The sequence below is a fragment of the Bombus vancouverensis genome, chromosome 18, assembly GCF_051014615.1.
Source record: "Bombus vancouverensis nearcticus chromosome 18, iyBomVanc1_principal, whole genome shotgun sequence".
Taxonomy (NCBI): Eukaryota; Metazoa; Arthropoda; class Insecta; order Hymenoptera; family Apidae; genus Bombus; species Bombus vancouverensis.
The window spans coordinates 1,436,253-1,460,765 of record NC_134928.1 but is presented as its reverse complement, the minus strand read 5'-3'; the positions used below and the strand labels follow the sequence as shown (position 1 = coordinate 1,460,765).

Genomic DNA, 24,513 nt, shown 5'->3' with positions numbered 1-24,513 from the left:
TTGGGTTCAATGGTTACGATAGAATGACTTCTCGAGGTTTGTGTCGACGTTTTTAGTGTTTTCGGTGACTATATTCATGATCGTTGTAAATTATTTTGAAGCTGCCCTGCGTTACTTATTTTCGCTATGTCCGATATTAGGTGCCATTCTATGTTCTTTTAAAATCAATAACCAACGTTTAATGTTAGTTTAATCTAAATATTACGACAATTTTATTTATCTTATTTCTTTACTTTGATTTCTACTTAGTTGACCTGTAATTAATGCAAAATAAACAAAAACATGACATTATTTCTTTTGTGTATCTAAGGAAAACCATAAGTGTCCACTAATAGGGAAACTCCCCCTAGACCGATTTCATTGCTCCCAACAATGTCCAAAAAACTTATAAAAAGTTGTGAAGTTATTGAAAAAAGTATTTGAAAATGGGGTGGGAAAGATAATCACTGAAAGAAGTTTAATTCCATCGGATCAATTTGGCTTCAGGAATAAATACGCCACGAAAAAGTACATAAGGTAACAAACAAGATCATCAATGCACTGGAGCTGAAACAGTACTGCACTATTCTATTTTTGGATGTTGAAAAGCTATTTGACAAAGTATGATGTGGGGGACTTCTTGACAGAATTAAACAAAACTTCCCTATCGAGATACTTCTGTTTGTTAAATTATACTTTGAAAATAGAATATTCTTTGCTGAATATCAGAAACTCTTTCAGATTACATACTGTCAGTGCTGGCAATACTCAAGGTTATGTTTTCATATCTACATCGTATACTCTGTATGTATACAGCCGATATACTGGCCAGCTCTAAAAATACTTTATTTTAACGTTCGCGGATGATACTGTAATTCTAACCACCGAGCTAAGGTTGTATCGATATTATTGCAGTAACACATATGATTGCTGGAACTTTGGTTAAATCAGTGAAAAGAGGGTATACCGACAAATGTAATCACATCGCTTTCACGTTAAGGAAGGACGGCATACCTCCCACTTACAAAGAATTTTAGGCATGAAAATAACACGATATAAAATGGAATCCATAAATGTATATAAAAGAAATCATGTAAAATGATTTATTAAATATAATATGTTAAATATAACATTTCAACAAATAAAAAAAAAAACTTATGGCATTGATTTTGCTTTTTACGATATTTATGAACTTCTATTCTGAGTAATTCTTGTAAGGAATTTCTGTTTCTATAACGATTTCTATTTTGATTCTTATACACTTTGTTTCTAGATTAATTATTTACAAACCGTTATTATTTCCGAGACAGTTCTAGAATTATCTCTTGTATCGATTTTATAGTAATTGAAACATTACGTTTCTATAAAAACAGTTCATACACATATATCTTTTATTATTTAGTTTTATACTTTAGAGTGGAAAGTTATTTTGCCAAAGAACTAAATAAGGCATCGTATGTTTTACAAATTTACTCAGCATTTTATAAGAAAATCTAGTCCATGCATATACCTAGTGTATGTCTTTATCGTTGTTCGTTATTATTGGGTTGGCAACTAAGTGATTGCGGATTTCGTCAATGCCACCTAATGGCAAAATCCGCAATCACTTAGTTGCCAACCCAATATATGTTACACTTTACGAAAAGGAATATTCATATTTATAAATCATATAGAAATCATATTCATGATTATAGAGATGTGTATAATTTCATGTGCTAGACTAGATTGACCGCGTGGTAGCTATACATGTATGTGAATATGAGTGTGTGGAAGTATGTGTGTGCGCGGTGCCTCGTAAACAAAGGAATGTAAACTGTTCAGTTAAGTGTGGTATGGAAGAAGGTGGGACGCGTGCAAGTGTATATCGATGAATATCTTTGAAATCCTTTATCAAATAAATATATAACTATTTTAATATAAATTCTAAGTGTAAATTTAGTGTTCCTATAACATTATTTTGGCAATTAAGGTCCAAAATTCTCAACAATGATTTTTATATCTTATTAGTATGTCGGAGATAAGAGGACACCGGTGCCTTCTCTCTGAAACCTCGGGAAAATCCATAAAAACATTGTAATTAAAATCTACAGTTGTAACTAAACGATTTGCCGTCATTCTAACCAATTGTATTTGTTTGAGACTTGTGACAATGAGCTTGGGCTCAAGGCGACAATTAGTCGCCGAACGTAGCCGCGGTCAACGGGACGAACTCTCCATCTAACAAAGGCATTGAGTAATCCTATAGCTCTCCTTAAAAGAAAGATTTGTAGCGGCACGTGGCAGTAAACATTCCAACGGTTTCTGTCCCGTAGCTCGCCACACGCAGATCCTATTCTCCGGGCAGGATGTTTACCAGATGTCGACGCGTCTCCACAGTACGTGATCGGCTAGCCCGAAGACCGTCATAAACACTAATATCTAGTTACCTAAAATCCTTCAACAGATACACAGTCTTTGTCCCAGTTACGGGAAGACAGGAGAGACCTATTTTTCCACGAACGACGTCTCCCACTAGCAACCCTCCCTCATCCTTTTCTAACTACCGATATGGAGATTGGCCAATTAGCAGCAACGTCAATTTCCCTTACTTTCCGAACGTAAGATGTCCCCGACGAATCCGATGATCTCGTGTCCTTAGACACACCCCGTCATAGTCTTCCTCTGGGGTATCACCGGGATGGAAAGTCATTCTCTCTTGCGGTCTCATCGACAAAAAAGGATTAATTCCTTACGGTCAGCGAATATTAACACAGAATCCGACTTAGAATTTTGCGAGTGCGTACGACTACCGTCCCGTTGTCCGCGGATTCGTTATTGAACTTAGGATCATTGTCATTAGTCTCTCGAGTATCTAATAACCACGGTTACTTGTCCGGTTCTATGGTAATCGTATTTGCACTAGCCAATGTCTTCTCTATTGCATAACGACGACGTGTAATCCAAACGAAGATTCGCTTTACGCCCCTAACCCTAATTCTAATGTCAACCCGACAAGTATTTTATAACAGTAATAAGTAACTGAATTTATTAGAAATTTGTTTCGAAATATCAATTATACGTATTATCTTTATGTCAAATTTACTTTGTTTGTAAAAACAGAAGAAGAAGAGCAAGATCTACGACAAATGTCGATATGGATCAATGTGAGTTACTCGAAATACAGAAATGGAAAATCGATGACGAATATGTTTACTCATTTTGCATATGTTTCCTGTGTAGCTAAAGGTCGATAAAACCGTGCCGTGTTCGTTCCGTGTTCCGGCTATGCTCTGGATTAGGTTCCGTCTCTATAGTTCTAAATCAGAGTTGGGCAAAAAGTTAATATGGTTGATTAACGGTTATGACTAACGTAAATCAGAAATTTGATATGTATTGTGGTAGTTATAGTGATATTGGACAGTTTTTATAAAATCCACATTTGTTGAATAATTCAACGAAAAAATATTTACATAATAAATGAATATAAATTATGATCTTGGTGTGCGAGTGGGAGTACAGTACGCTTTTAATTTGGCTTTCATTAAAAATATTTCATCTGAGAGTCTATGCGCCTTCGGTTCCTTTTCTATCATTGCATAATGAAAGGATAATCTCTTCACGGCTGCTGGCGTTGGTAATGGCGTATTACATATAAGAAAAAAACGTTTCTTATCGACGGATTCTGATATGGAAGATATAAACCTTGCTGTTTTTCACATATCACATGTATTAGGTCGTCCGACAGGATTCTTTTGTTTTATGACGAAATAATAGACACACAACATTTTTCGTTTTATATTATTTTGTTGAATTTCGTACGATCCATTTTGTTCTGGTTGAGATAAACACCACGACATTTCACAGACTTAGTTTCACGTTTGTATGAAGGTGCATTGTTGTAAAAAACACGTTTACGAAAGAAAGACACTTTCCGGACAACCTAATATTATAGAATTTCTAACTCTGTCCTAGATGCAAGTAAAGTAATTTCATGGGAATTATTTCCAAAATCGAAGAACCCGTCACCAGACGAAGCTTCTTTTTGTTGTTCTGGATATTGACTTGGGCTGCTTCTTTAAAAGGTTGCATTAATCTTTCGCTTCGTGTAGATGACAAGCGAAGTTTTTTTTTTATTTATTTATTTAAATTTTACAATTTGTCCAGTAGGACATTTGGTAAAATATTATAGTGGTATACTAATATAACATGTGGGCGGCTACCCCCAGCGGGGTACCATCATCGTGTTTGCTGGGTTATGTCCTTTGTGAGATCTGTTGAGTGTTTCCTTTTTAATCTTCTTTTTATGCTTGATGTGTCGACCGTTTCCGCTGCCAGCCGGTTTGGGTGCGTTGCTATTCTTTCTCCGTACCTTCTTGCACTTTTGTTAATCTCCTCCTTGACCGTTGGTATTCCCAGGTCTTTCCGAATGTCCTCGTTTCTAACGTACCATGGCGCGCTTACTATTGTTCTGTGTATTTTGGATTGCATTGCCTCTATTTTGGTTATATGGCTCATTGCTGCTGTTCTTCATAGTGCTATTCCGTACGTCCAGATTGGTTTTATGACCATTTTATATATTTTTAGTTTGTTTTCTATGCTTCGTTTGGATTTTCCACTTGTTAGCCAGTACATTTGTCTCCTTGCCATCTGTACTTTGTCTATTGTTGCTTTAATATGCTGTTTCCATGTGAGTCGTGTATCTAAGTGGAGTCCTAGGTATTTGACTTGGCTTGTTTATATTATGTGTGTGCCGTTTAGTACAATATTTGGTGGTTTCTGTTTTCGCAGTGTGAATGTAATATGTTTGCATTTATCGGGCTTTGCTTTAATTTGTTTTGCTTGGGGCCACTTTTCTATTTTTGTGATATGTTCCTGTAGTAATGTAACTGCTGTTGCAGGGTTAGTGTGCCTGACTAGTACAGCTGTGTCATCCGCGAATGTCAGTATTTTGCTATTGTTAGTTGTTGGTATGTTGGCCGTGCATAATGTGTATAAAATTGGTCCTAGGACGCTTCCTTGCGGAACTCCTGCCTTGATTAAGAGAAGTGATCACCATCGCTGTTTAAATCGCCAAGATGAGAAAGCCGATGTTACACCTTTTTCAATTTTTCGAGTAGAAAGAGGTTAAAAATTCGTGAAATCTCACTTTTATATTGTTCGAAAGAGTTTCTGCAAATGGCTCATAATAAATCCGTTCAAAATTCATTATCGCTTTAAGTTTTGCATGTAGAGAAAAAAATGGTATGAAAATTCCGTAAGATGTATTACTTTCACATTGTAACATATTTAAAGCATAGCAGAAGATTTCCTATACTTTAAATGATTCTCTAGCTACTGAAAATCTTGATTGTTTAATTTTGCGAAGTTTATTACTTTTTCCATTTATTGCAATAATTTGTGACGAACCATACAAACTGTTCTAGTTTGCTCAGGTCTGGTCAGAGTATGGCACAAAATATCCTGAATTGTTTTTGTAGTTTTTTGGCTGTGCTGTCACTTTCCATAAATAGTGACATTTCTGTATAACTTTACTATATGCAGTTGCTAATTGTGTCAGTTCTCATAAAATTCTGTTACCATTGTCTGAAACGCATAAACGCAATGTATGTGAGCAGCAATAAGATCCGTTTCATTAACACTAGAACTACCACACCAGTCAAATTGACTGGTTTTATAACGTCATTTAAAAATTCCTACTTTGTGTTATATTTTTTTTCCGCAATGATGTAATGACTCTCGCAACGATAACTAAAAGAATAATATAATGAATTTTATTTTGTTTTTTATGTATCCAAACTCAAAATAATTTTGTATCAAGGCTACGTATACCAATAGCAGTCAAAATGACTGCTACTTGTCAAAGCGTGAAAGAGTCCTGCAATCTGTTTATCGAACTCCAATTAGCTAGTTTCCTCGTTTCCTACAACTTCCCACACGTTTTTCAAATTTTTACCGCGTATCATTCGATATGATGATATCAGTTATCAGGAAAATTTCAGATTGATCGCTAGATGCTAACGCTAGAAATACCACAAGCAGTCAAAATGACTGGTTCGACAATTTTATAAATGTGTCAACTATCGTTTAGAGATTATGGTCCCAAATGGATCAATAATACCAAAAATCTACTACATAACATGGAATTCCTTCTGTAAGAAAGTAATAAATCAATAAATATAAAAATATTCTATTATTACTTATTTTTTAAAGACTAGTCATTTTCACTCGTTTTGGTAGAAATAGCTTCGTGTTAACTATCGGTAGTTCTAGTGTTAAACGTTCGTTCGCAATTATTTATGCATTTTACGTTTACTCCAAATAATTGGAAGGCTTCTCCAAAATTGCTTGTATTATCTATAGCCGTTGCAACAATTTTGTCTTCAGCAATATCATACGTATCGTACATACTATATCATACTGTTACGACCGATCGCGGAGAGACGCGGTCGCGAGGAAAACGCGTCAGCGAGAGGCGTAAATTCTCGCTACGATTCGGTGAATCGACGCCGCGAAGTAGTCGTTCCCCTGTTTCGGTTAAGATAACAGAGGTGGTTGAATGAATATGACACAGTATAGTAAGTTATATTTCACCGTTTATTCCACAACTTATAACGAGGATAGTTACACTGGTGCGTATGTACGAGATGAGTGAGTGACTGATCTGCGGGTGTGTATACCCGCTCGAAGGATGTTGACCGTTCGAAGGATGTAGAATCAGTGTTTCTTGGGAGACGATGCTGTCTCGGAGGAAGGCTAAGGATCAGTCTCCAGCGCACGGGACCATCGGATTTGTTGGTGACGATTTTGGCTAAGAGAGTGAGGGAAATAGGCTTCGTTGTTAATTGGTTAAACGAAGGTTGGTGGATTAGGAAGGGTCTTAGCTGCCCTTGATAGAAAGTTGTTATTAGGAAGCATCGTACGTGGAAAAACCCAACTTTCCCTTGCCAAGCCGTAGTAAACAATAGTCTTTAGAAACTGATTTAGAAAAGGACATTTGTTGGGTCTGAAGGACCTTAACGAGCAAATTACTCGGGTTTATAACGGGTACTTAGGCTATTGAGGGTACGCCGTACGGAAGAGCGGACATCTGGTGTCCGTCTGGCCCGCGGTGTGTGACCTGGGCCAGGCAGAGAGTCGCGCGGCGTAACATCCTCCCCCCGTTGAGAGGGTACCGATCAAAATTTCATTAAAGGTGGAGTTAATTGGAGCAGCCGCCCGACTCCTTGTTGATTGCTGATTGTCCTTATTCTGCGTGATCGGGTTGGCTCGTTGGTAGGACGCGCTGCGTGGCACGTCGTTCCAAGATGCTCGTTGCCGTATGACTTGTGGTAGTCTGGATGAGGCCGTTGTCGCCAGGGTGACTTCGAAGATACGGTCGAAGGCCCGTTGCCTGGATGGCACGTTGTCCCCTTTGTAGTCTGGATCGCCGTCTTCCTCGCCGATGCCGAGCGATTTCCAGGTGAAATTCACGACCCAAGAAGTGTCGTAAATCTTGCTTCTGGAAGTGTCGTTAAACACCTCGGCCCAGGAGGTATCGTCGAAGGGAACGTCGGTGCTGCTTGGTGAAGAGTCATCAAGCGCGGTGCGGCGGTTTGAGGTTGCCTGGGAGGCTGGATTCCCCCCGATGACCAGCTCGAATCGCATTCTCTTAGTAATGACCCTCGGTGGAGAATGACCGTTGGATGTCGTGACCGTGGCTTGCCGTGTGCACGGTAGCGTTCCTTATGATTCCCTCAGCTTCTGAAGTGGTGCTTGATCGGGTGGATACGCTGCCAACTGGATGCCGGCATGGTAAAGCTGTCCTGAAATCACGCTCCCGTAAACTCGTTAGTGCATCACCTATTGGGAAGTGACCGGGAATGAGGATAGGGAGATCACTCGGATTGGGTGATACGGGATAGAGAATTTGAAGGGTTGAAAATCCCTTTTATCTGCTGGTCGTCGAGAAAACTTGTGCCCCTTCTCTTGGGTTCGTAGGGTCCGAATTTTCAGCAGCCCTCTGTTGGCCTTGACGGAGTTGAGGCCGTTGTCCGTGATGATTTTCGCGCAGTATCCTCGCCGAGCTGAATCGGCGTAGAGCGGCTAGGAATGCGCAGGTTTTTTTGTTTAATTCTTCCTCGTCTTCGATTGGTGTTTGGGCGATGAGCTTCGGTCGGTGCCTTTGTTCCACGATGCTCGAGATTCATGTGGAGGATGAGATTCTCGGTCTTTTGGAGTCGACTGGGTAGATCTCCGCGAAAATTCGGTTGTGCGTCTCGATCGATGTGTAAAGTGCTGTTGCGATGACCCAGGTGGAGACCGTCCCTTAGAGGATCGGTTGTGCGGCGAACGACCGCCCGACGATCGATCTCCAGACGACCGACCGCTCGTTGACCGACCGCTCGTTGACCCACCGCTTGAATACCGATCGCTTGAGGCCCGATCGCTTGAAATCCGTGGACTGACCTGAGTGAGCGCTCGGTGTAAATTTGTGTGATGGCGTTGCCCGCACATGTGACATGAACCGGATGTGCACTGAGTGAGTGAATGGCCTCTGCCTAAGCAATTTATACAGAGCGATGCCCGTTTTACAACTTCGAGGCGTTTTGTAGCCGATTTGGCCTTAAAAACCTTGCAATATCTGAGTTCGTGAGATCCTTTGCAGGTCGGACACATCCACATCCAATCTGTAATGTGTGTTCGTTCATGTCGTGCGTTTTGTCGGTGACGAGTGTGTTGGTAGGTACCCCCTTTTCCCATTGGTGTTGGAGCGTTCGTTTGATCGCCGTTTGTCCTTGTTTGCAAGAAGTCTATTAGGTGCTTGTATGACGGTAACTTCTTGTCTGGTAAGGTGCGTTGCCATTTGCGAATGATGGCTGGGGGTAACTTTGATGTAAGTAATTTGAGAAGAACGGTGTCGGATGTGATTGGGTCACCGAGGTTCTCTAACGCTTGGATGTTTATCTTGAACGTCTCGAGAAAGTCGTCTATGGCTTCGGGTGTCTCTTTAACTATTTTTGGATAGTCCAAAAGCAAGTCGAGGTGGCGCATGCAGATTTGACGGTGGCAGTCGAATTTTTCTTTGAGTACGTCAACGGCGATGGCATAGTTTGACTCGGTGATGGCTAGCGATTGTATACTTCGCGCGGCCCTCCCAGTCAAGGCTGATCGGAGGTGATAGAATTTTTGGACTGGTGTTAGTTGTTTGTTTTGATCTATCGTTGACGAGAAGGAATCGTAAAATGACTGCCAATTCTCGAGCGTACCATCAAATGTGGGTATTCGAATCTCCGGCAGTTTAAGCGAAGCAGACTCGCGACCGGCAGCTGATTCGTCGTTTGTCGATTGTGACGTCGCAATTAGTCGTAGGTTGCTCAGTTGAGTAGTTAATCGGAGTTCTAATTTCTCGTACTCGTCGCGCGGCGTAACACATACGTTTCTTGGATCAGTTAATTCTATCTGTACCGTGAACTCTACGGAATCTTCAACATGCTAATGCAATGGACTCTTTCTTTAGATTATTAATTCGTGCTATCATTCCAAAGAAACTTTTCTTTTCATTCGAACGTATGTTAACGATTGTGTATAAAAATTGCACGTTTCGTATATCATTAAAAAATCTTTTTTATTATTTATGTGTTCAATTCCAATTCGTCGACTAGGAGAAGAATGACTTAAAACGTGCAATCCACACGATGATGTTTATATTATTGAATATGATCAAAAAAGAGTCTTTCACGCATTCTAACGGAATCATTAGATGGACAAAATATAATATTTTACATATACATTTTATAACGTCATCTTCAAATTGCTCTTGCGCTATATATTACGGATTTTGTAATTACCTTCTCATGACAAAATCCGCAATCACTTAGTTGCCAACCCAATATATGAATTGCTTAATCCTCCCCCTAATAGTTTGAGGTTGAAAATTCTACTGTGCTTAAGTGACTATTGCTGTAACACTGTATCAGATAGAAATATTATAATAATCTAACATCGAGGAATTGGAACTGAAGCTTCATTTTAAATTAATCTCACACGAATACAATCAGTTTGCTATATAAATTCGTAATATTAATATCCGTTAATACAAATATCAAGTGTTTCATGATCGAAGACATTCGAGGTTGTAGAAATATCGAATTGTACGTAATATGCAAACAAACATATAAAATATCTGAGGTGATCGTCGGCGAAGGTGACCACAAGAAATACTATTGATTTTCAACAATAACGTTTATTAAACTCTTAACAAGAAGAGAGACTAGACAGAATAAAAAGGAGATACGTGAGATGGATTCTAGGCTTAGACACAACAACGCCGAATTACATTTTGAGAGAGGAGTGCAAGATAGAGGAAATAAGAGAAAAGGCACTGAAAAGAGCAGTAAGGTATGAGGAGAAAGCCTTAGAATCGAAGAAGGAATTAGTAAAGGAGTGTATAAAGGAGAGAGAAAGGAAGTGGGGAAAGGGCCAAGAAGGGAAAAGAGCAAGGAAAAGAAAGATGAGGTTACAGGAGGCGAGAGAGGGAAGGACACAAGTGGCGGCAGGAGATGGACAAGAAAGGATGACAGCAAACCAAATCATAGAAGAAAGAGGGAAGAGAGAAACAGAGGAGAGGGAGAAAAGGATAAGGGAATCTAAGTACAATAGATATTACAGAAATATAGCAAAAGAAGGGCTACCAAAATATCTAGAAGGAAAGATGAAATGGAAGTATAGTAGAAAGATTTAGATGTAGTAACGAAACCAGGGCAAGGGAACACTGGAAAGAGGAGGGAGAAAGAGGATTTGCAGATTATGCAAAAAAGGAGAGGAGGACTTATATACATATTAGAGGAATGTGAGATAACAGGAGGAGCAAGGAACATGGTAGAAACGCTAAATGAGACTGGAGAAGGACTGGCAGAACTGAAAGCGATAATAGAGGAGAGAAGAGCAGCAGAAGAGGGGAGGAACGACAGGGAGGGAGCACAACAAGGAAGCAAAAGCCAAAGACGGAAAGAGCACTTAGTTACAAGCGTTAGATATAAGTTAGAACATGGAGATAGATCAAGTAAGGTGCAATAGATAGGTATAAGCAGTTGTATATAATTATAGAAGAGCTAGTGTAAGAGATATATAAGTGATGTAAGGGCATTATATAAGAAATGTAAACCAAAAGTCGTCCAAAGCCGAAAGGTATGGACTAAGAATAAATAAATAAAACTCTTAACAATTAACAACAAATAACGATTAACCACGATTAACGATTGCGGCGGCACGTGTCACGGATCTTTTCAACGGCTTCGTGATACAAAGCGTTACGCCGTGAAAGCGCAACACCGACGTGCACAATGTGCCATCGATTTCTTCCGCCGAATTCTCGGAAGAGCATACGTGCGCCAGCCGCTGCGGCAGATCTAATGAACTCACGCTAGTGGGGATATCGATATCGATGGGCAACGAAGGGAAGAATCCGTTCGATCTGGAACAAAAAGGACATTCTACCCCGAACCACGAAGCGCGAATGGCGAAGAGAAACGACTCGGCTATTTTCAAGAGATCCATTAATCGCCGCTGTTGTTAATCGTCGTCAAGCGTCAATTGTTGTTAATCGTTAAGTGTTATTCATTGTTATCGAGTGATAGACGTTAATAAACCTTATTGGTTGAACATACTTGAGTGTACCTCCAGTACCTATTACACCATACACCTCAAATCAATAAAAAAAATGGAGTAATGGATAAAACAGTGCACAATTTTTCTCTACAATTGTTCCTTAACACCAGAACTATCGATAGTTAACACGAAGCTATTTCTACCAAAACCAGTGAAAATGAATGGTCTTTAAAAAACACGTAATAATAGAACAGTTTTATATTTATTGATTTATTACCTTCTTACAGAAGAAATTCCATGTTATGTAGTAGATTTTTGGTATTATTGATCCATCCGGGACCATAATCTCTAAACGAGAGTTGACACATTTATAAAATCGTCGAACCAGTCATTCTGACTGCTTGTGGTATTTCTAGCGTTAGCATCTAGCGATCGATCTGAAATTTTCCTGATAACTGATATCATCATATCGAATGATACGCGGTAAAAATTTGAAAAACGTGTGGGAAGTTGTAGGAAACGAGGAAACTGGTTAATTGAAGTTCGATAAACAGATTGCAGGACCCTTTCACGCTTTGACAAGTAGCAGTCATTTTAACTGCTATTGGTATACGTAGCCTTGATACAAAATTATTTTGAGTTTGGATACATAAAAAACAAAATAAAATTCATTATATTATTCTTTTAGTTATCGTTGCGAAAGTCATTACATCATTGCGGAAAGAAAATATAACATGAAGTAGGAATTCTAAAATAAAATTGTAAAACCAGTCAATTTCACTGGTGTGGTAGTTCTAGTGTTAACTTCAGCTAGGATAGAGTTTTAGTCCCTTTCGATTATTTTATTAGAATCATCTTGTCAATAAGATATCTGAAATAAAATAGTTGTTACGATGTTTAGAGGGCGAAGCAAATCTCTGCTTGAGTTCAATTTTCTTGATTACATTTACAAAAGTATGAATTTTCATAAAAATTCGCAGTCTCGTAGAAATGTAAACCCGGCTGAATAACATCGATATGCAAATGAGGTCAATCCTTATGAAAACATAAGAAGAAAATATAGAATCTTCGTTTTCGATAAAATCAAATTCAAAAATGTATCAAATATATATACTTAAATATTGTTAATTCCGGATTGGACGGGTGTAAATAATCGACAAGAAGTTATATAACATGTGAAAATAAGTCAAAAATGAAAAAAATACAATTTCTTTAAAAGACGCATAAATTCGGAAGTTTATCGTACTCGTATACTAGGACAATTTTTAATTAAATATATCCAAATCCTAATTTCATAAAAGTGAAGCCATTTTCGCAGATAAAGTAACTTCCTGCTGATTGTTTGTTCATACCCAGTCTATAATTAGCCACGTTCAAGTATACTTGACAAATTTTCAGACTCGCTTGCTTGGAAACTAAACCACGGACGAAAAATTTGTATCATATATTCTCTTACTATCTTTTCACATGGAACCATCCCATGGTCGTCTGTAAAGGTTATTCGACCGAATCCTGTGAACTGAACAAGATGCAAACGGTTCCCATACTATTGAACTTTAAAACAACTGATTTCAAGCTAATCGAACGATAAATCGTAACCGCGAGAATGCGATTAGGTCACATTGGTATTAGGGTACTTCGTCGAAGACAGCCCTTGGACCTTAAGGGAGTGCCCTGAATTACAACGTTCTAAAACAGCGTCTTTTTGTGATTTTTTTACAATGGAAAGAAAGAAATAAAGTTATTGAATTGTGTGGCATGCTTTTATATATATTTAACAAATACGAAAAAATTTTTTTTTAAATAAATAATGAATCCAATCCAATGGCTTTAAAATTAGTCTACTCACAGATTATAATTTCTTATATTTAATTACAATATTTGCATTGACTATTTTATGCTCTGTTAGGGCATACGAAAATTATGTTGATGAAATAAAATAAATAAATAGGATAAAAAAACATAAAATAATATAAAAGGAAATTAAGTAATATATGATAATATAAATAAAATAAAACAAAATAATTAACTAACCAATTTACAAATAGAAACTTTCAAAAAAATTCAAAGAAATATGTTTACTGAATTTGATCCAGAATGTCGGTAGGCGCCACTTTTTATCCATCAGTATGTATCCAAGTTTTGACTATGATTATATTGTTCAAGTTTGGAATTTGATAATTAGTAGTGTAAATTTTGTCAGTTGCATATAAAATTTTTTTATGTATTTCGTTTTTGATTACATGATGTCAATGGATCAAACATCTAGATTCGCGTCTAATATATCGTTCGAAATCCAATGCTCAAAAGGATGTAAAGATCATTTGTCACAAAAAATTTTGGTAAAGATTATTCGCCAGTGAGAAAAAATTATTGGTACCTGTGTTATCCGGAAGGATAGCGGAAGCCCTCCGCGGTCCTCCCAAAAAGATCTGGTAAGTGCCGCCGAAAGGCGACAGTGCCTTACCATTTATATGTATGTTCCACTCTTGTATACGAGAGTGTTAAACGTCTCTCCTTTCATACTACAAAAAAAATTTTTTTTTTTTTTTTACGTGGAGGAAATCTTCATAGACACCTTACTACCCTAAGTGTAGGTGGGCAGAAGATAGTGCCGGATTCTTACCGGCTAAAACCTCCACGGGCGGGACGACAGTGGACTAGTGTTGTGCGAGTTGATCGTCGAGGCGCTGTGTGCTTAACACCAAGCACGTTTAACCAAGTACTCCCAGAAAGTGCATCCATCAACACCACACGCAACGGAGGGGCTGGCCGCTTGCATGTGTAGTGTTCCTTTAATAAATGCTGTATGTTTCTTTTAATAAGAAACTTCCATTCTCTGGGAAGTGTTCGGCTGCTCCTCTGTATGCCGCGGATTCGAACTCGCGACGCACCGTCTCAGTGCAGGGCTTTAACGAGCGTAGCGCCTGCCCCGCCGAGCTTCTAGCTGATTGGAAAGTATTTGATTCTTAATGTGGCAATGTATATCATAGGAAGTGTTCTAATTAGCCTCTTGAGGGAGATGTACTTTTTTCATAGCCCTCTCAAAATATAAGGGGTAAAGGTAAATAATTCCCTTAATTAAATCATTATTATTAAATCTATTATAAAGCTCTTAATATATTTTTGCTGCTATTATATTTCTTGTAGTAAGAGTGTTGAGAGGCAAGGAGAGGATCCTGAGTGCCCTACGTAATGAGGAAAATTTAGTTTTGGGCCATGTGCAAAGGTAAGGTCAGAGTCTAACGGTTCACTGTCAGGTAGCGTGGAATGACGTGGATTTGGGTATGGCTGTTGTCACAGCATCGTCACCGAACTTCACTGGTTCATCGTCCTCAGATCAGTCAACATATCTTCGTTAGTTGTCATCCTTAGATAAGTCAACATCTTCTTGACTGATTTTCCATCTTTAGATCAGTCATCTGTTTAACTTATATCTATACGCACCTGGCATAACTTTCTATGTCGATAAAGTTGCTGCAATAAAGTATACGTTGTAACTTGTTATTCTCAGTGTTATAATCAATTCAACTACCTCTATTGGCCTAAACGAAATAGAGAATCGATCATTTCGTGACGTCGATTGTCTAATTGTAACGAGAATTTACGACTCCCGTTGGCGCGCTTCCTCGCGATCGCGTCTCCCCGCGAACGATCGATCAGTAACTATAAGATATAATTTATTATTATCTACAGTAAAACAATATTGCATTCAAAAAGATAATGTGACAATTTGTTTTAAATTCATTAATTCATATTTACTATACGACAGAAGTTAATTCAAAGCACAACTACCTTTGGAAATATTTAAATTTCTGCCATCGGTAGTTTTTGTTGCGGTAAATTTTTCATTAAAGAATATCATCTAATGCGATATATTTTAACTAAATTTAAACGTGTCTTCGCAAACCATGTACCTGTTAATAGTCTCTCTCCATGTGTTTATATGACATAAATATTAATACAGTGAATTATAAATATTACATTGTCCGAAAAGTTTCTTTCGTTTTATAAGGAAATAATAGAGCCACAACATTTTTTGCTTTGTATTTATTTATTGAATTACGTATAAATGATGTATGTTCTAACAGAACAAAATGAATTTTAATTTATATGTAAAAATTCGTAATTCCCTCCTTTCCAATATGTCACATTAATAACTTAATTATTGTATTTGTCGTTTCAGGTGGGTAACATTGAAATTTGTTATGGACATCTCGTTGATCACGTCGGATTGAAATAACTAAGTCATAACTGAAGGTACTGTCGTTATTAGTACGTTTGTTTATTGTTATATCAATAATTTCATTACAGTAATAGGACGCTTGATTCATAAATATTATAGGAATGCTAAAGGCAAAATACGAAAAGTTTAGAATTATGAACATAGTGTACAGTTAAAATGTTCTGCAGCAGTAATCGATAATTATGTGGAAGTAATAATTAAGAAATTTATTTCATTCGATATCTAAGACCAAATAACAATACTTCTTAAATTATAGCAGCGATATCGAATATGAAATTGTTTTCAATTCAATTACCAACTAAAATTATAGTAAAATAAATAGAGATAATAATAATAAAGTAATATAGAGAGACAAAATATATGTAATAAAAAAGTTAGTAGCATTTCCTAAATATTTATTGTGAAAAACCTATTGACTAAGTACAACTATGATACAGAGAAGTAGGTATAAGTATATATTTTTTTTAATACCCAGAAACACTGCTGCAGGGCACAATTTTTTCTTCTCTAGGTCTTGGCTGATTTTGTGTGCTATCCGATGATATTGTTCTGTTGAATGTCGCTTCCGAAAACCGAATTGATAATCTGACGTTATTTTCGAATCCTCGAAAAAGGAATGAAGTCGTCCGATTGGCATATTCAGAAAGAGTTTGGATAAATTTGACGGAAGAGCGACTGATCAATTTGAATTTGCTCGATGGATTGGCTTCCTTGATTTAAGAATAAGAGTAATGAGTGACAATTTCTAAAGCTTTGAATAATATTTAAGGCGAAGAACTGCGTTAAATATGATAATAAATATGCTAAGTCTTATCCCTTTCTTAGTAACCTCCTTAAGGGGATGTCCTGAATTAGAATGTTCTAAAATAGCGTCTTTTTGTGATATTTGTTAAAAGGGAAAGAAAGAAACGAAGTTATTGAATTTAGAGGTATGGTTTTCTATATATTTAACGAATACAAAAAATTTTTTTAAGTAAAAAGAAAAATTATAATAGATTTCTAAGCCTATTTCATGGGCTGCAGTTTTCAATCGGCGTGAAAGATTCATCTCGTAATTCTTGACTGAAACGAAAAACCAAAAAAGGATTAAATTATTTTATATATATGTGGGATGGTGTGACGTTAGCGAAAGACGTGGCTGATTGTTTTAAACGTTGTTAAGATATGTTAATGCTGTCAAGGAGTGTTGTGAGCGTTACCAAGATTTGTTAAGGGAAAAATGAGCGTGGTAATGCTGTCAGAGTTGAATTAATCGTGGTCGAGGGAAGTTCATCGTTGCTGTGACGTAGAAATAGTGTTAAGCGAATTCATGAAGTGCGATATTATATTCAATTTTGTGAGAGTGTTACAATATTGTGTTTATCATACTGTCTTCTCTGTTAATTTATAATAAACATTCCTACATATATTTTTCTTCTCGATGAACTAAAAAAGTTCGTTAAGAAGTTTATTTAAATAATTGTTATAGCACCTTAAAGTCTATTTCTTCTTTTTAAAAAACACATTTTTTTAAACCCGCCAAAATTTTTAATTTCACACTATTTTTTGCCTTCTTTTTAGTTCTGCAGTCTGCTACAAGTAGTATACCAATAACTAATTCTTTCTACGTTAGTTTTACTCATATTGTTAAGAACGATATAAATAAAATAATAAGAAGATCCTATCACAAGGGACGTTCGAACGTGTACGCAAATGAATGGTCAATAGCATGGAAACTTTTAATTAAACTCTGCATTAAATACTTTCACGTGACATTCCTTTTCTATGAGAAAAATTTGAATTGATACTAAATAAATAAGGGTTTAGCGTGGATAATGATTCTGATGTAACTATTTTCATTCATACAACTCATATGTTATTTGTAATTGTTTTTAAAATGATTTCGAAAGATAATAGAAAGTTGTATACGTTTATATTTTATTTTCTGATTTGAATTTGTACAAAATTTGTTAAAGGAATTATCTTTTTTGTCGAAACTGAAAGGTTAAAATATAGCACCTGTCCATTTCTTAAAAATTAATTTACATACAAAATGTTACTCATACATACATATCTGTATTTATCATATTTCTTAATCATTTTACTATTACGTTATGGTACATTTCAATTTTCGTATTAGATATCTTCAAATTAATTGTAAAATGCTATTACTAAAATATTCCTTGCTGTTCTGCAGACATATTCAATTGTAAAGCGAATAAAGCACGGCTTGATCTTGTCTAATCTTTTTTCACTCTTTCTTTCTACAAATTTAATTTTTTTTCCATCCAAATGGCGTCTACTGATTCAGGTATCTACATTCCTTTTTCACAGCGGTCAAATGTACTGCTTTTGAGTTACGATTATATTGTGACAGTTTACTTACCGTGAAGAAATATCAGGTCTCGTTCCGATAGCTATACATTGGGTTGGCAATTAAGTCATTGCAGATTTTGTCATTAGGTGGTATTGACAAAATCAGCAATCATTTAGTTGCCAATGCAGTAGATCAGTGGTCTCAGTAACTGTTGGTATTCGGTCTTATCCGGTGTCAGGACCGGTACACTTCAAAACCGATGAGCTAATGACGGACACCTACCAGACAGCAGGGGGTCAGGGCCCAGACCCAACACCCGGGCGTCCGCCCTACTTCGTAAGATAACCACTTGTGTAGGGATGCGGCCGAGTTGTAAGAGCTCCAGTCTTTGAAAGTCACGGCTGGAGTTCGGAAGTAAACTGTCATTAGTGTAAACAAGATGTTAGCAAATAAATTCTCTCTTTTTTTATTTTCATCTTCCATTTCTTTTTTCACTTTACGTGATACCGGCTTCGGCGAACCTTATATGTATCTAAATCTTGTTTTAAATGCATTTTAATTTTCTTACTGGCTATTTTACTGGATCGCAACTTTCTAGGCGGTGTTTCCTTAAAATTTGTTCTTTGTATGATGTTTCCGGTAATTATATCACATCCTTCTTTTTTATAACTTTTATATTTAAGGAATTATTTTTTTCCGATTCGATTAACTCAAAGTGCTATCTCAATTTTGATGCGAGTTCTTCAACTATCTTATCATTTGTTGCTATAAAAAGTCAGCTACGTATATTTCAACGATCGGTTGTTTCTGTCCCTTAATTTATATGCACACGATTCTCCTTCAAAGTGTGTTATATAATATCCAACGGTATCCAGATTAAGGCAATCCATATGTGCGTTTTTCTAGCTCGCATACTTTGTTACCGTCGGTTATAAATCCTAGTGGTTGTTCCATATATGCTATGTCCTTTGTATTTCTGTATAAGTATGACGATTTGACGTTGGATTGCTTGATTTTCATTCGATTAATCGCTGTTAGAGCCAGCATAGCCCTTGCTATGTCCAATCGTTGACAGGAGCGAATGATTCCCCGTAACTTATTCCGATTTCTAGTTATTTCCTACTGCGAGTAATCGTACTTTGTACTTTATATTTCCTTCCTGCGAATGTTTCTGACTGTACATCTATTTGCTTTCTATCGTTTCTATCTCTTTTTCGTGCTGCACTAATCTCCATATCGTGCTCTGTCTCATCGTGTTGAGACACGATCTCTGATTCTATCGCTGCCACATAGTTGTTTGGTAGTAATAACATTCGTTTATTCATTTCGCTTTTCTAATCTTTCGAAACGTCTTCTTCTCTTAAGCGCATTTCTCTTGCCATTAGCAACCTGTCATGCTTTTCTCGTGTGACTTTATTCAGTCATCCTCGTTTGGGTCCGCGTTTTATGTTTTCTTGAAACTCTTCTGCTTCTGGTTAATATTCTCTGTTCCCTGTATTACCTTCGTTAATTTGGCTTTTCATATTGTTGAGGTTTTATCTCGGAATAGAGAGAGCAAACGTGTGGATGAATGTATTGGGTTGGCAACCGAATATTATAGAATTTCTTTATTCAGAAATGTTAGAAATTGGGATTTCCAATGGTATCCATCCTATGTAATAATTTATTGATAGATGGATTTATTACAATTGATTAAATAGAAAATCGATGATTATTTATTTATCATAATGTAGTATTGTAAATAATTATGATTAGTTTATTAATGATAAATGAATTAAACAGATGTCAATTAAAGAGAAAACAATGGTTATTAGGTATGAACTAATTGCAACAAACGTATAATAATTAAAACAACTAGATAATTAATTAACAATGTTCGTCAACGCAAATTCAACTCTCTCTTAACAACGCTAACAACGCTATTTCGACAACATAATTCGCACTCTCTGACTTCTCAACTCATACTGCTGTTAATTCGTTTATCGTCCCCTAGCAGCCCCTTGCCGTTTGTCTTAGCCCCACTACGCACATGCTCGGCAATCGCTTGTTTGCAATCCGCACAACAACCCCAGGCCTCTCGTCCATGATACTACAATAATATGAAGAATGATTATTTAACGTGAACTTAATGCAGTAGTGTGATGTGACAACTGTCGAAGAACGACTCTTGACTCTTGACACTCCGGTGGCTAACCGAACATCAACGGCTGCGGTGCCGAAATATATTGATGGCCGTTAGGCCTATTGAAGTTTCCCACCTTTTCGGCTTGTCGGCATTTGCCCTTTGTCGTCGACATTGTCTATATGTCGGTAATCTCTCCCCGGTACTATAATAGCAACGAAAAAGCTGCTGAAAAGGGAATCGTTGTGTCAGGGCCGACGAGCGTGTAACATTAATCCACATCAGAGATCAGGCCGTACACCGAGGGCAAGATGGCAATAGCAAACTGCAGACGCAAGTATATTGCAATCAAAATCTTTTGTTTCTTTTCAAGCGAATGAAACTGTATTAAAATATATTGCGAGTAAATGTGTTCTGTATTTTAGTGCAGCGTGCAAAGTTTGAAAGGATATATTAATCCTTTTTTGCTATTTATACAATTGATATACATCATAACACATTTGGATATTGATCAAAAATTCATTTTTGATTGAGAATAATCTCACCTAACGCATGGCTTGCCCCTTTATATTTAACTTACTTTACTTTTCTTTTTTTGTTGTAAGGTGCTTTGCAATCTGAACACGCTTTTCCTGGAAAGAGTGCTAGACAGGGCCCTATTGTCTAAAGATGGAATTTCTGTAGCCGCACAGCCGCGCCTTACGCGGCTGCGTCTGAAATTCGCAGTCTGAGTCTTAAATCCGAATTGTATGGACAACATCGATCGCCTGTCTGCACCACTCTCATAGCAACACCAGCTGAAACACGCGCCCGACGCTTGTGTTGTTACATATAGCACAGACGACTATGCTAATATCATTGACAGCAATGCCGCTATTTTCCGACAAACGAGTTTTAAGTGTTGCGTCGGGTGTTTAGATACTACGTAACTTTGTAACGATTTCGATGAACAACTGTGTAATGTGTACCTATTTTAGCGTTTATTCTCAAAACAGTTTTAATATAATAATAACCATATAGTAATATAATATAATAATAATAATAACATTATGGTGTGATATTGACTGAAATGCCGCAGATCAATAAAATATTAGTTATAATGTGTTTTCGCACGTTCGCGGGGAGACACGATCTCGAAGAAGCGCGCCAACGGGAGTAGTAAATTCCCGTTACGATTTGCTAGTCGACGCCGCGAAACGTTCGATCCCTTATTTCTTTTGGGATAATAAAAGTAGTTAAATTGATCATGACGCTGCTACTAACAGGTTATTATATATTTTCACAATCCAACAACTTCGGTGTAACACAAAATGAATGTAACACTGTATAGTAAGTTATAAATCACCGTTTATTCTAACAACTTGTAAAGAAGATAGTTACGCTGGTGCGTATGTATAAGATGAGTGAGTGACTGATCTTCGGGTGTAAACCCGGTCGGAAACCCGGTAATATATGATCATATAAATAAAATAAAACAAAATAATTAACGAACCAATTTACAAATAGAAACTTTTTACAAGCATATAAGTAACATTATGTTTAATTAAATTATAAACAGTTTACGATATTATCGCTACTCGTATAACACTTTTAATTTCATCATTCAAAGAAATATGTTTACTGAAGTTGATCCAGAATGTCAGTAGGCGCCACCTTCTAATCACCGGTATGTATCCAAGTTTTGCCTATGATTATGTTGTTCAAGTCTGGAATTTGGTAATTAATAGTGTAAATTCACTCAGTAATACTGTGTTGTATATCAAATTTTTTATCTATTTCGTTTTTGATTACACGATGTCAATGGATCAAACATCTAGATTCGCGTCTAATATATTGTTCGAAATGCAATGCTCGAAAGGATGTAGTTGTAAAGATCATTTGCCACAAGAAAAGGTTAACAGATAACCTGTGTTATCCGGAAGGATAGCGGATGCCCTTCGCGGTTCCTCCAAAAAGATCTGATAAGTCCCGCCGAAAGGCGACAATGCCTTACTATATATATGTGTGTTCTATCCTTGTCTACGGGAATGTTAAACGTGTCTCCTTTCGTACTGCAAAAAAAATTTTTTTTTTTTTTACGTGGAGGAAATCTTCATAGACACCTTACTACCCTGCGGTCGCGGGCGGAGGTAGTGCCGGATTCTTACCGGCTAAAACCTCCACGAACGGGACAGTGTATCAGTGCGAGTTTTGATCGTCGGACACCTGTGTGCTGAACACCAAGCACCTTTAACCAAGTATTCTCAGAAAGTACACCCAGAAGACACGCAAGGGAGGGACTGGCCGTTTGCCTGTAGTATATTACTTTTAAGAGAAATTTTGGTTTTTCCGTCCCCTTCTAAAGAGCGATCATGCCGAGGATTCGAACTCGCGACGCGTCGTCTTCAGTTCTGGACATTAACGAGCGTAGCTGGCTGCCCCGTCGACTTTCTACCCGATTGGAAAGTATTTGATTCTTAATGTGGCAATGTATATCAGGAAGTATTCTAATTAGCCTCTTGAAGGAGATGTATATTTTTCATAGCCCTCTCAAAATATAAGGGGTAAAATTAAATAATTCCCTTAATTAAATCATTATTATTAAGTCTATTATGAAGCGCTGAATAATATATTTTTGCTGCTATTATATTTATTGTAGTAAGAGAAGACTGTTCTAAAAGAATTCGTGCCTCTTCTATTGCGCTTATTTTCAAGATGTCTAGCCTTGCGTTTTCCATCGCACTGACAGAGATTTTATAACGTATGGGATTAGCATAAGTTATAAATAGGTCTAATTAATAATTTGTAACAGAAGATTTTAACCTCAAAATTTACGTCCGATGCAAACGATCGAATTTGCAACAAATGACCGCAACGGCAATGGGTTAGAAGGACAAGAAAATACATATGTATGTATCCTTCTTTTGTGAAACAGAAGAACTTTATTTGTTCCTCTGCTTTTCCAACGGCACCGGAACGACGTTGATTCTCCAATCAAAAGCAATGTCTATCGTTCTCGCTTTCCTAACCAAAATTGTCCTTAACGAATCAGATCATCTCGTGACCGCAGACACACCCACCCCTAGCTTTCCTCAACATCCACACTATCGTCATTAAACGACTCAGTCTCCATCTTTAGAATAGGCAACACCTTTTACCGAGTTTCTACCCTTAGAACGGTCGCATACTTAACGTATAAATGTAACTAGGTTTTACATAAAGTTATTGGAATGATTTATGTGTGTTAATTCAGTGTATATTCCATTGTGATTGCTGAATTCATAATAAAGTTTAATAAAAGCAAAATTGATAGTTGTGTTACGACTCAGCTATTTTATTTTATCATCCAACCCTCAACTATACGTGAGACTAGCCGCTGGCAGGATGATTTCTTCTTTGTGTCGGTAGTTAGCTGCTACAGTTATTGTTATGGTTTTATAAACTAGTAATTTGTTGCTCATGCTCAATTTAGATGTTCTTGCTGTAAGATAGTGCAACGATTTTCTCATTATCATTAGGTGTTTAATGTTTTCCAGTCCAACTTATGATCCAAATGCAGTACAAGGTATTTAACCGAAGTTGTTTGTTCGATTACCTGATTTAACAATTTAATCTCAGAAGATTCTTTCTCCTTAAAAATGAAGACAATGTGCGAAAACTTGTTTGAGTTTAATTGCATTTTGTTATCTCTCGCTTAGCGTTCTATATTATATACGTGCGTTTTACGTTTCTTCTTGCTATTTTAATGTTTCCATGTTTGCATGGGATATTTTCAGATGTTCTTTTTCTTTTTTTTTTTATTATTTAATTTGTACTTTACAATTTGCCCACATTCCGCAAATTTTTCTAGCTTATTTTCAGATGTGAACGTAGCGAAGGAACAAATTTCCGTTTTCAGCGTTGTTAGCAATAAACAAAATAGAAAATGGGTTCGAGGACATTTTCTTGTGGAACCGTTAATTTCTTTCAGAGAGGACACATACACTTCTAATTTTAACATACAAATACCTATTCGTAATGTGGGAGAAAATAATTCTATATGTGCTAGTCAGCAGAATTGTTTATAACTTCCTTAAAATCCTTCATTTTATTACATAATACATAAAATCATACAAACTTTAGCGAAGGCTTTTTCCACATTGAGAAGCAACGCGGTGCAGTATTTTCCACCTTCCGTTGATCTAATTACGTCGCTGATCATTCTGTGTATTTACTTTACTGTATTCTGATTCTTCCTGAATCTAAATTGTTGGCCTAGGATTAGGTATTTAGCTTTTGGCCGGGTAGCCAGCTACGCTCGTTAAAAAACAACGGAAAAACTAAACA

General features: G+C 37.0%; 2 non-coding genes across 2 annotated transcripts; both read right to left on the bottom strand.

Annotated features, from left to right (window-relative positions):
* Positions 1–13,968: 13,968 nt before the first annotated feature.
* LOC117160437 (U6atac minor spliceosomal RNA) lies at positions 13,969–14,075 on the bottom strand. Its single transcript, XR_004464782.1, has one exon. It is a non-coding gene; the product is annotated as a U6atac minor spliceosomal RNA (small nuclear RNA).
* An 8,084-nt stretch (positions 14,076–22,159) lies between these two features.
* On the bottom strand, positions 22,160–22,265 carry LOC117160417 (U6atac minor spliceosomal RNA). The gene has a single exon (XR_004464774.1). It is a non-coding gene; the product is annotated as a U6atac minor spliceosomal RNA (small nuclear RNA).
* Positions 22,266–24,513: the final 2,248 nt, after the last annotated feature.